The 13893-nt window shown below is 33.0% G+C and overlaps 1 protein-coding gene across 6 annotated transcripts in view; it reads left to right on the top strand.

Annotated features, from left to right (window-relative positions):
• The window catches only part of LOC145241576 (ankyrin repeat and IBR domain-containing protein 1-like), a 575864-nt gene that overhangs the window by 211630 nt on the left and 350341 nt on the right, over nt 1-13893 (top strand). For 4 of the 6 annotated variants that reach the window (XM_080104665.1, XM_080104657.1, XM_080104666.1 and 1 more), the window contains exon 4: nt 7160-7206. The exons of the other annotated variants lie outside the window; for them this stretch is intronic. The gene's annotated coding sequence lies outside the window, so the exon portion shown is untranslated. The remainder of the gene's footprint in view (nt 1-7159; nt 7207-13893) is intronic. 6 annotated transcript variants of the gene reach the window in all.

Genomic DNA, 13893 nt, shown 5'->3' with positions numbered 1-13893 from the left:
CGGCAAAGAAAATATAATTAACTAACACAGTGATGAAAGGCTCGTTAAAAGCACATAAAGGCCTGGTCATCCGATTCAAGACATTGTTCTCTAGTTAAAGTTAATATTATTATCTAGTTATAGTTAATATTAACGTGTTTATTACTTTAGGTCTATTAGACAATTTCAAATGAAATTATTTTCATTTGAAGAAACTTCCGCCGTTTTTTTTGTTTTTCTGCTCATTTGTTTATTTTTATATTTCCTAAAGACTTCATGAAACAACATTTTAGACATTTTACTGTGACAGTGTTTTAAAAATAAGACTAAATCAAAAATATCTATTTAACTTGCATCGATTTCTTTCACTATGGCCAATGGAATATAAAAAAATTGCTGCAACTGATTTCTCGCAAGACCAAGCAATGATTATCCATGTATCAGCAGTGATTTAATATAATTTAGTCATAAAGACTTTCTTTCTTTCCTTCACTTGGTCTGACACCTTATATCCTCATCAATTGAGGTAATTTCAGTGCATCACCTACTTTCCAATGAATATCGAAAGATGTGTATCACGGATCATGAAGTCAGAGGTTTTTATCTTGATGGATCATTATAGAGGCTTAATATTAGAAAAATTTTCAAAAAATAGGCAGAGTCGAATGTTTTAGAATTTTATGAATCGTAGTCAAATGTTTCAGAATTTTAGGAATAAGAGTTGGATGTTTTATAATTTTATGAGTCGGAGGCGAATGTTTTTGAATTTTGTGAAAGTCTACTTTGGAGAAGGGCCTGAGAAGTAACAAGATGTGTGAAAAGACCGTGTGATGTTGAAGTCATTGATGTTCCTTCGTTTTGTTATGACAAAGTCTATCAGATAGAGCGAGGGTGCATCGACATGGTCTTGCAGTGGTTAGGTTGGTTGAACAAGGTATTGATAACACAAAGGTCAAATTTCCTACAAATAGTGAAAAGTCATACACCATTCATATTTACCCTGTCCACACTATGACTACCAAGAACACCATCCCAAGACTGGTTATCACAACAACAAGAGCGCAAGGAAGTCACTAATAAGAATAAGTTTATCCTTGTGGCGAATTTTCATGACATTATGAAGGAGATCATAAAATTTGTCTTTCTCTTGCTCTAAGCAAGCCAATGTTGGGGTATAGCAACTGATAATTGTCAGCCTGGTGTTGTTTTTCAACTCCAGAGAAAGTGTAATGATCTAATCAGAAATACCTGTGGGTAAGGAAGATAATGATTTGGAAAGGCTTGACCAGCTCGCCATAGAGGATGTCTGTTGGGATGTGACCAACTTCCATCCTGCACACATGACCGAGCTAATGCAAGCTTCTCTGAGTTAGAATGGCAAACATGCTTGGAATACTAGCCTGGGACAAGACAACTATGTTTGTGATTCGATACTGCCAGGAGATGCCTAAAAGACGTCTGAGATTGCGCATGTGAAAGGCACTCAGTCTTCGTTCTTGGTGTGAGTACAAAGTCCAGGACTCGCTACCATAAAGAAGAGTACTCAGCACGCAGCTCTGGTATATTCTCATCTTTGTGGTTAGTGTCAGCAAAGTGTTGTCCCACACTCTTTTGTCTAGACAGGCCATGACAGTGACTGCTTTGCCTATCCTTATGTTGAGACAAGTTGCTGGTGATGGCGGAGCCGAGGTATGTGAACTTGTCTACCACCTCCAGGATGTGATCGCTAATAGTGATTTTATCAGTGATGTTGATATCTTGGCTCATGATGTTGGTTTTCTTCAGACTGATGGTGAAGGAGAACTCTATGCATGTGTTTGCAAAGCGGGAGATGGAATCCTAATTTAAGGAGATCATACAACCATTATATATATATATATATATATATATATATATATATATATATATATATATATATATATATATATACAATAATATGAATTATCGTTTGTGAAATAGGTCAAGGTAATCGAAGAAATGCAAGCCTTGATAAGGATTCTGTGGAATCGTGATAAAAGGGGTTATTTTTGGATGTAAACATTCGATCCTAGGAACTGAAATTGAATATTTCTAATTTAAGAAAATCATGAAAGTAAAATAATCGTTCTCTTTCTTTATCCCCCTCTCGCTCCCTCTCTCTCTCTTTCTCTCTCTTTCTCTCTCCCCTTCTATCCTTGTCTCTCCCCTCCCTCCAATAGGTTTGATGGTGTCAGTGGCCATTTATCATAAAAACTGAAAAAAAAAATTTCTGCTTCTAAAATATTTTGCGCATATAAGATAAGAATTTAACAATAGACGAACAGAAAGGCAAATACATCCAACCCTGTAATTAATTTACTGAACCATTCAACACAAAAAAAGAAAAACAAACTATTTTTTTCCTTGTTCCAAGACAAATATTGTTTCATAAAAGATTTCTTTGTGAACAGTTCATTCTGTTTGAAGAAAAAGAAAATAATTAGTTTTTTTTCTAGGTTTTCTGAATTCATGTCTAAGCTGATGCACGAAGTTGTATACTGAAATGATTTCGGCTGCCTATATAAAGGTGTGTTCAAATCTATTTCATTATTATATTCGGTTTAATATCTGTTTTACATGTTGACATGTGTTGGACGGCTTTAACAAATTGACTTTCAAACTAACCTATCTTTGATCACATACTTTGACAGAGTACAAAATTTTAGAAAACCAAATAATGTTATACATGTTTATTTAATGATTACCAAATGAATCTAATAAGGAATATATCTTTCACAAAGCAAATCTATCATGATAGAAACAGCTCTACAGGATTAAGAGAAGCAATTAAATATACAGAGTAGAATGATAAAATTGTCGCTCTGAAAAAAACAATACTACAGTTTTATTTTAAAACTTTTATTTAAAACAATCTATTCAGATAACTTGGTTATGTAGTAGAGCTGACATCTATTCAATGTAGCCTCGATCACCGCTTCAATACGGGTCCGGAACTGGGAGCATCCCTTTTCCACAAATGCCAGCAGAAGCTTTGCAGATGGTGGCGATCAGGCTGACTTTGGTGTTGTGGAAGGTCATGTTGGTAATGTTCTCGACATATGAACAAATGAAGTAGTTCAGGTTAGGGAGGAGAGCAAGGCAGTGAGAGAAGGGTACAAAGTCATAGCACTCCAAAGCCAAGCCTGGGTCTCTTTAGACTTATGAGCCACCGCAAAGTCCTGCTGCCACACCCAGGGTCTGCTAACAGCCACCTGATTACTCCAGATGATCACCACACTCTTCGGCAGATCCAGGTATACTTTGATATTGACTTTCAAGCCGACTTCATAGATGTGAGGTGCCATGATGTGGCCCTCACTTTAAACCAAAACAAAAATCATCACCGTGGGTCGTCCAATGCATTAAGCTGTGCCCCCAAGTGTTGAACCGTCCAGATTTGCATTTTGAGAGTGCTGGCAATGGTCCTGTTGTCTTAACTTGGATCAGTAGAGATCATGAGTTATACAGTGGCGCATCTCCAATCTTGCTTGTTGAACATTGTGCCACTTTCAGACATGATAGAAGGCTCCTATCGCTTTTGCGATTTGTAAACAACTAGCTAACTAGTAGATGGTCTGCAACAAAAAAAGAAAGCCAGTTTTCATCAAACGGAAATGGAATTATGTCATCTTTTCTAGGGCAACAATTTTATTGTTCCTCCTTGTATTAAATAAAAGATTAGTAATAAAAGTTATGTATAAGTTTATATCATCAGATCAATAAGGTGTAACTTCACGAGGAAAAAGAGATGAAACCTTGAAAGAAGGAAGAAACATAAACATTTTAAAGTAATGCCATATTTATTGCGTATACTCGTTCTGAGACAATATTCTACTGGTTATAAAAATGTTAAGGTTTTAGAAAAGAGTGGAAACCATCAGCATTTAAACTGCTGACATCTGGACAAAACCTGCTTCCAGGATAAATGATCTGTGATTGTGCAATATTTTGCTATTTTGTTTTTCTTTATTGTATATCAATACCTCTTAGGTCATGTACTGCTTGAACAGCGCACATCACTACAAATCACGTTTTTACCTATATCTTTCCTAACAGTACTAGTGTTGTTACAGATCGACTAGGACATGTCATAACAGGAAGTACGTTATTGCCAGACAATAATTTTTCTGAATGTGAATGGAAATAATAAAGACAATAAAAAAGAGACTTACCCAGTCTTGAATTCTATTCTGGGTTTCAGAGAAGATATCATTAAACACAAGACGCTGAAGAAACAAGGGATAGAGAAGTAAACAGTCAGAACCAGAATAAGCGAGAACAAACAATTGTAATGGTAGGAAGAAAGAGGTGATGTTCTCTAAATAAGTTTTTGGAAATGAAGAAAATTCAGAATGTTAATATGTTGGAATGTAAAATGATGTTTTGGTTTGAAATGAACAAAGTTTTTCTGAATGAAAAACGATTCAAAAGCTGTTTATATTTTTGGAGGAGATGACCGTCGGTCGATTTGGAAATTAAAATATGAATTAGTAAATTATTGTGCAATTTGAAATTTGTAAGCTTTAGAATCCCAAACTATTATTGAACAATTACATATCCATAATATACTATATTAATCGAGAGCCAAGTACTCTTGGGGAACGAGAATGGGATTCTCTACCGAGATCCAATTAACAAGTAAACCTCGCTTATGTCACCTCTTTTCTCTGTAACGTTGTTCTTTTTCAATATATTTTTAAAACTTACATTGTATGCTGAGTTGTCGTTTCATGGTCCCAGTTTTGGGTCCACATCAAAAACAAAATAGATATTTTATTTAAATGAATATTTATTTAAAATCAAAATAGTTTCGACAATGTCACATCTTCCTCAGGAATGGTAACATTTTTCTGTTTCCTATTTCGTGATATTTTTTTAGTGACACTATGCCACGAAAATGAAAAGAAAAACGTGTTACTATTCCTGAAGAAGACGTTATATCATTGAAATTAAGTAGATTTGAAATAAATAAATATTTATTTAAAAAAATATATCTGCTTTGTTTTGGTTTCTAAAACTTCTATAGTTGAATTATTATTTCCATAATTTTCATCATGTTTACTTTATATATAAAACTGATGTGTGTGTTTTTATTTTATTAGATGCTATATAGAGCACTGCCGGGGGATGCCAAGTAATCTGAACGTTTATTATTATGATCGTTTTTGGTGTCTAGAAAATACGTACCAAGACGAAAGATATTTTTAGAATAAAAGTATTATGGTAGAAATATATCAGAAATGTTAAAACAAACAAGAATGTCAGAACATAAACAATGGAGATGATTTTAGTGATGACATCACGTGATATTAATGTTATGTGAGTTAATGACGTAATGAGATAGATTAGTAATATACGTAATCAGAGTTTGGACTCTGGGAAAAGTCGAACGAATTAATACAAAAGATATCGTCTCCGCATTTTGGAAGCTGGGGGAAACGCAACTTTAGCGTAATGTAGAAAATTATAACGTCTTGCAGCCCCTATAAGAAGTCAAGAATAAAGTTATATCAAATATATGACTTATTGTTGTTTGGCTTCTTTCGGAAGAAGATAAACTTGAATAATGAGAAAGGAAGAAGGTGCAATGGAAAGAGACTTGTTATTTGCCTGTGCGCTATACAGACTGAATGTTAATGAACTGTTTTATTATATGTGAAACACCTACACACATATATACAATAATAGAAGAACACTTTAACCACTACAAATGAGACACTGCATATATCACAACGCTACAGAGACATCAGTTATATAGGCTTCTTTATATACCACCCGACCATACAACATAAATAAATAGGTTACAGAATCCACATAAAATCTAAAAATATATTCTCGTGTAAAATGTCCAGCAGAAGACAATGGAAGCGATCTCAAATCTCTAAATGGATCACTAAAGCGGTTATGAAACCATAACTCTTGTAACACTTTCAAATACACTCTTTTTGAATGAAATTTATATCATACGTATAAATTCTCCAGGGAAGACAATGAAAGCGATCCCAAATCTCTAAATCTATGTGCTTTTCATCTACATGCCTTCAACTCTAAGTAACCGATTGCCACAGAACCTCTTAATACTTCAAGTACATATATTTGATTTTAATTAAATTTAAACCATATGCATAAAACACTAATTTAGTTTTACATTTCAGCTTTTTCGGACTAAATAAGGAACCAAAACTGGCGGAAGTGGCCAGTAAAAACAAAGAAATAAAAATGTTGAATAGTTAAAAAAAAAAAAAAAAAGTAACAGTTACCCGCATTCATTCCTGAGTAACGTCGGATTTTTCTGCTAGTATGTATGCTATAGCCATAGGATTTATAGAATGAAATTGTTTTCAAGGTGAATGGTTTCTCTCGATGAGGGTGAAGAAGTTGACAATGTCACCAGTTACCAAAATATATTAGGTTGGTGCAAAAGGTTTTTATCGTTTTGTAGAAGGGGTATTTTAAACCGTTGTAATTTATTTCATACATTTATTCTTATTACTTAAATATATCACCATGATTAATTTATAATGTTTTTATTTCAGATTATTAAAGCAATATTCATATTTTTCTGCAATATTCTCACACACGTTAACCCGAAAATGACACTATTTAGTCAATAGAAAGGGAGCCATCTTCCATAATGATAGTGCACGTCCTCACGTAGCACTACTGAGCAAACAAATACTAGGAGAATTTGGTTTGCAAGTCTTATCCCATCTCGCATATTCTCTTGACCTAACTTTTTCGAATTATCATTTATTTTGAAAATTACAAAACCATTTAGATGGCCTTAGGTTAATATCACAAGAGTGGGATTCATATTCCACATCAAAACGTAAAATAATGTTAAAGCAAGGCATTTATAAGCTCGTTGGCAGATGGAATCAAGTTATAAAGAGCAAAGATCATTATTGTTATAAAGATTTGCAAAAACAGATTTTCATTATCAAGATGAAATATTAAATCGTCAAAAACTTTTGCATTGACCTACTGCCGATCAAATAACTCAAACATTGGACCTTCAGGTTTCAGAAAATTTCTGTGCAAAAATGTCGATACAAAATATCTTATTGTGCTGCATTTATTATTATTTTTTTTTTTTAACTAACTTATCAGTTGGCTTAGTATTAGAACTGTATCTTTTACTTTTTTTTACTTTTTATTGCAGGCTTATTTCATTGAAATAATTACAAATGAATGTGAATTTTTCAGAAGGTATGTTGTACAAATTTTTTGTTAAAATTAAAAATGTTATTTTTTCTGTTGAATTTTACGAACTCATTCACTTGTTATAATTTAGTGATCGTACTTATGCAGCATTGCTTGGGAATCTTTTTACTTTCAATTTTTTTTTTTTTTTTGTTACCTATACATTTTTTATCTTAACTAGTGATGACACGATTCCAATATGTTTCCCGATTCTGATACAATTACAGATTCTGTATTAAATTCTTGATTCCAATACAATTATCGATTCCAATTCCGATTCTTTATAAATCTCTATGCATTTAGCTATAAAATTGTTATTTTGTCCTGATTACCATAAAAAACACATTAAATGTGCATATATTTTCTCAAACATAAAAACACATTTGGTGAGGTGATCTATAGATTTTAATTTTACTGGAAGTTTAAATCAATAAATATTATTATATTATTACCAGCAGTGGAAGACTTTTGTAAAACAAAATTAGATAAAAAAAGATAATTAAAGGAATCGTTTTTGGTATCAGAGCATAGGCACACATTTTTCCAATTCCGATACTGATTCCAATACCCCAAAAGTTCCAATTTTTTTTTCGATTGCCAATTCCGATTAATCGTCCCGATACTAGTCTTAAGCCTTTACCTGAATTATGATGTAGATGATTAAAAAAGTATTTATTGTTAATTTTAGTTAGTTTAAAGGGTAACGATACTATTATGCAAACTGTTCATTTCAACTTGCTGACTTTTTTCTATTTGTTTTGCACCATGTGTAAAACTGATCATCGCTAAAAGTGGTTTAATTTTATAACTTTCTTATCTATTTGTCGGGTTAGCTCAAATGGTAGCAAACACGACAGGAGCGCTAAATGTTTTGGTTTGGATTCTAGTTGATGGTACCCAAATCATTTTTTTTTAACTTTTGAAATCAGTATTATATATTAGATACAATATAATATTCAATAGAGAAATGACTCTGTAATCATAAATACAAAATCTACACGAATTAAAATATATTTAAGCGTATTTTATGAACAGCCAATGCCAGGTGTCAACCGCTAGTTTAAAATATAATCTGAGTTTTTTGCTGTCGATCCAATCTAATTTTATATTAATTTATACTGTGAGATGGATGAGAACTCAGATGTGGAGAAAGTATATCTGGATCGCAAAGCTTTTGAAGTTGTTAAGAAGTCTTGTTATATTGGTTATACCATGTGAACAAGTGCAGAAAACTTCTGCCATTTCTAACCAGCGAAGCAGATGTAGAAGAGTTGAGGATGTTGGTTCTGTTCACAGAGGAAAGCCAATGAAAACCTATGTAGAAATGATAAAAATGGGCCTGGAGGATAAATAAAGACCTGGCCAGATTTAACAGAGTGTGGATTTGTGTATGCAAATGCCGATCTGTGTGTGAAGAAAAAGACTATTAAGAGTGTGCGTACACAAACCAGCGATCATGTTCAGTACATTCGAAACAACGTTCAAAAGGACAGAGGTCAGAGAGAAGGAGTAAGATCATGGTTTATTTGGGAAAGTATCCAGAAATAAATGTCGCTGTTACAAAAAGAAAAAAAGTAGTCGAGTTATTACTTGTCATGTTCTTGGCGGTGTAGACTACATACAAACAACTTGTGGGTCGGGTTACACAGATCTCTGTCTAATGTTATTTACATTTACACATGGTCAGTTTGAAAGTCAATTTCTTAAAGTTATCCACCACAAGCCATCATTTAAAAACAGACATTAAGCTGATGATGATGATCATCATCAGCTTAACATCTGTTTTACATTATCATCATCATTTTTAAGATCAAGATCAAAGGTTGTCTTCTATTTTTTCTTTTTTTTGTGACACAGATTTGAAATTGAGAAATGTTCCACAGGATGTCTGTATTTTTAGTTTTAATTCATTTAGTGAGAAAATCTGCATTTCTTAAAAAACTAAAAAAAAAATTGCTTCATTTTAGTTTGATTGCCAAAATAGAAAATGTATTTTTAAAAGTTGTTTTATTTTCCATTTTCTCTTTCTCCATCTCTTTATCTTCAACTCTTTTTCTCTCCATCTTTTTCTTTATTCATCTCTATCTGTCTCTCCCTGTCCACTTCTCGCTCTCATTTCCTCTGCATCTCTGTCTCTCTATATCTCTATCTCTTCATCTCAATCTCAAAGGAAATAATTTTGCGGATTAGATATCCGTATAAAAACAGAATTTTCTGGATAAAATTTTTTTTTCATAGGTGTTCATGCAGAGTTTATCCAAAATCTCTCTCAGCTATGGTTTACAAAAAAAAAAAAAAAAAAAAAAAAAAATGCATCATTTGATTCACACATGAGATGTGTCTGAAAAATAGCGGGAGTGTTGTCACCATCTTCATAGGTTGTTGTTTTACTACATTTCGGTCAACTATTCCTCTGGCCTTCTTCAGATGATTATTAACTGTGACGGAATAGGAATGCTGAGTCTCTTAACTGTATCCTGAGTAATTACTGCCTTCCATAGTTGTTGTCTCACCACATTTTGGCCAACTAATCCTCTGGACTGCTTTGGGGAGGATTGAAATCGTTATCTTCAGACATGCTCAAAGGATTCCAATCAAAAAAAATAATATATAGGCGGTACTGTCATAAAAAAGAATTAATTTCAGTTCGAAACAAATTACATGATCTCCCCTGAGTTTCATGCACTTTCTCACTGATCTCGTAAATCTGTGCTGGATAAGTAATACTGCTACGGGATCACCATTTTGCCTGACACTGAACCTGGGGATAAAGTCACAAAGTCAACGTCAAAAATGTCCTCTTTTATACAGGTTGATCAGCTGCTGCTGATAGCACTGTCCTGACCCACTAAATTGTTTGACGGAGATGTGAAATAATGTCACATGCACTGAAGCCACCAAAGAGTTAAGATCTATTTTCTTTTGTACTGATATCGACTTTTTTTATGGGGGTGGTGTCCTTTGAGATGAGGCTTCGTAATTTGTGCATTCATTCTTTTTGCGGACTGTTATCCTCATCTTCATTCCAGCAATTTTGGCCTTCTTCAGGCGATTAACCGCAACAGATTAGGAATGCTGAATCTTGTAACTTATCCCCAGTAATTAATGCCATAGTTGTTTTCTCACCACATTTGGCCAACCAATCCTCTGACCTGCTTGAGTAGGATTGACACTGCTATCTTCAGACAATGCTCACCTGGAATCATAGAGACACAATGCCACTATCCACTGCACCATGGGCTCTGAATTATGGTGAAACAACAACAACTATGAAAATGAGGATAACAGTCTGCAAAAAGAATGAATGCACAAATTATGAAACCTCATCTCAAAAGATTAAAAAAAAAAAAATTAAAAAAAAACAAAAAAACATGGAGCCGACAAGGGAAGACCAGATAAAAACACAAAATTGGATTTATTAGACCATAAAATCCTTAATCGCCTCTTTTAGGGCCCGTGGCACAATGGATAGAGGCGTTGAATCTCTACGGTTCCTGGTGAGCATTATTTGAAGATAGCGGTCTCAATCCTACCTAAGCAGGCCAGAATGAGGGTGAGTGGATAGAAGAGATAGGTGCTAGACATGAAAAAATGACACCAATGTTAAAAACATCAAATACGTTATGAAATTGAGCGAGTAATGGTCTATATTAAAAAAATAAAAATTAGGGAAAGAAGAATAGATCTCAAACTAAAAAGTAAAAATTGAAGAGAAAATAGGAACGAAAAAAAAAACATAAATTCGTATAAAAAGCAAAAAATGGAAAACATGAAAGTAGATTTGTAGCTTCCCTCATACAGACTTTTGTGTGACAAGACGGATATATATTTACTTACTAATAAATACACATTGCCCTTTATTATAGAACGGAGGATTTCCTTTAGAACGTTTAATTTAATGTAACATTTTATTTTTATTTATTTTTTATTGCTACCTGTATAAGACAAACATGCTGTTTATATCTGTCTCTTATTCCCTCACTCTTTCTTTTCTTTCTTTCTACCCCCCCCCCACGCCGGTATTAAATCACTTAGTCAATGAATTGTAAAAATTGGGTCTATTTGCACAAACATTTCAACGATATTGTAACCATAGATAAATTCGTTTTAAGATGATCCGATGACAGGAAGTTGAATTATGGGAATTTTTTTTTTTTTTTTTTTGTATTATTTTTTTTTTTATGTCTCTATGATGAATTAATGATTTTCTTTTTTCCTGGAAACCAATCTTTGTATTTTTTATGCCATTATTTATCATGATTACTTAGGGTCCGTATAAATCATTAATCGATTTCAACACTTCTAGGTTTAAAAAAAAAAAAAAAAGAAAAAAAAAAAAAAGAAAAAAAAAAGAAGAAAAAAAAGAAAAATGAATAAACCTCTATTTATATAAAGTTGGTTATATTTATGTGTTTATATATTTGTCTGTACAGTAGTCAATATTAAAATAATTCACTGATCATTATGAATTTTGGAACACAGCTGCTAGGCGTAATAGGACGTAATGTGGATTATATTAAGTTTAATTCAGTTTTATTCGAAATGGAAGAAAAAAAGAAACCTATTTCTAAAAATTCGGATACATCAGATTTTTAGGTATTAGACATCAATTCAATTAATAATTATTCTCAAAATTTCAGTTTTTTAGAGATTTTCGGGACATATAGGCACAACCTTCTATTGGAAAATTCGAATATTTTAGATTTACATTGAATTTAATTCACAGTCGTTAGACACCATTTAAACAAGACTCCTTGAATTTCAAGTTCTTCTTAAGACCTCTTAGGCTTAAGTCTTAAATTTTAAACATTTTCTAGAGTAAAAATTGTGATGGGTATGCGCAAAAGCACTCAAGATTTGTGTGTCAGTGTCTTAGTCGGGCCTATATATGACAAAAAATGAGTTCATCCAAGAGCTACAAAAAGAAGTCGCCAAAATCGTTCAGCGAGTAACTGCCGAGGTTGCTCTAATAGCATGTGGATCGTATCGACAGAATTGTTCGGGATCGTGTTGGGTCGTATCGATGGAATTGTTCAGGATCGTGTCAGGTCCTATCAATGGAATTGTTTGGGATAACGTCGGATCATATCGATGGAGCTGCTCAGGATCATGTTGGTTCATGTCAACGATATTGTGTGTGTTAACTCATGTAGACGGAAGCGTTCAGTTTACGTTGTTCAGTTGACTTGATCGGTTGTTACAGTCATACTTCCGCGTGTGATAACAATATATATATATATATTTATTTGGAGGGGGGGGTCATCTCTCTTCGGTCCTTTCTGGATATGACCTTAAACTATATCTGATGGTGAGGCCCCAGCTTGCGGGCTTTGGGGAGTGTGGAGCCACCCTTTAATTGCCATTGCTCCCAGGTCCACTCTGACTCAGAGTGGTAGTACTTGTTAGGGTCCCAACTATGTGTCAAATAGAAAATAACTCTAAAAAAAAGTATATTCTATAAAAAGTTTTTCTTAAAAAGCAAATATATTCTGTTAAAAAAATTTTCTTCAAAATAACTGGATTCGGCATTAAATAACCTGTAAAGGGTTGATATGCCATAAAACAACCAACCAACAATCATCTCTCTTCCCTCGTGAAATTGGAAAAATTATGTAAAAGATTTTCATCAAAATTGGAATAAGGATTCTAGACATGATGTTTAGTATCATAGCAATAGTATGAGACAACACTTATAAAAGTAAAAGTCGCATTCGTTTCCTTCTTCATCTAACATGTCTTCTATGTCCGATGTACCTTGCACATCAACCATGGCGACACAAACGTTACATTCGTTTTAATGTACTATTGCTTGAGGTTATCACTGATCGAGTTGTTCCAAGTCTTTCTCTCTATACCTTTTCCTTGCTTATCTTCAATTAGATTGTATGTACATCTGTTTACCCATCCAGAGTTTCGTTCAGCATGTCTATACCATGGTCATGGACACGTTCATCTTTAATTGTAGAAAGTCAAAATTAACTCTGTCATCAAGGGAGGATTTATTACCGAAAATTTAGTGACAAGTGACACAAAAAACCAGCTGCTATCAAATATGTCAATCTTAGATAAGATCGATCCATAATAGTAATATTACAGTATTATATATGGTAAGTGGTATGCGTGACTTAATCTAAAGTGCCCAATATACTAAATAGAGCAGATATGTTTGAAGGCCATGTTGCCCAGGAAAAAGATCATCACTATTTAATTATACTATTTTACCGTTTCCTCTTCAAAACTTTCCCCCTCCCCCCAAAAAAACATGACTGTCTGTTTACGGTCTCAAATTGGCTATTTTATTTCATGATTTAAAAAAAAAAAGTAATATTGAAAGGAGACTAAGTTGTTTTCTTTTTATTATTATAGTTTCTTTTTAAAATTTTAAAAAAAAAATGTGCGTTGGCATAGGTTATTTTATAATTTATATCAAAAATTATCCAGAAAAAAAAAAAAAGCAAAACAAAAAAACAATGTGTGTGTTGAATTTTCATTAAAAAAAATCTAAATTTTTTAAATCAATTCTTTTTAGCTTTAAAAGGTAAAAAAAAAAAAAATTTGCTAAAAGATTGTTTTTAATTCGTCGTTATTTGTTTTAATTTTTATTCATTTTATTCATAATGTGTTTAAAAATTTTTCTATTTCTGCAGAATTTCCACGGGTTCTGCTAGTATTATATTACATTTAGTAAGTGAT

Source organism: Euprymna scolopes, chromosome 20 (genome assembly GCF_053919585.1).
Source record: "Euprymna scolopes isolate OS-2025 chromosome 20, ASM5391958v1, whole genome shotgun sequence".
Taxonomy (NCBI): Eukaryota; Metazoa; Mollusca; class Cephalopoda; order Sepiida; family Sepiolidae; genus Euprymna; species Euprymna scolopes.
The sequence above is the reverse complement of the archived record's forward strand: the minus strand, read 5'-3'. Positions and strand labels throughout refer to the sequence as shown.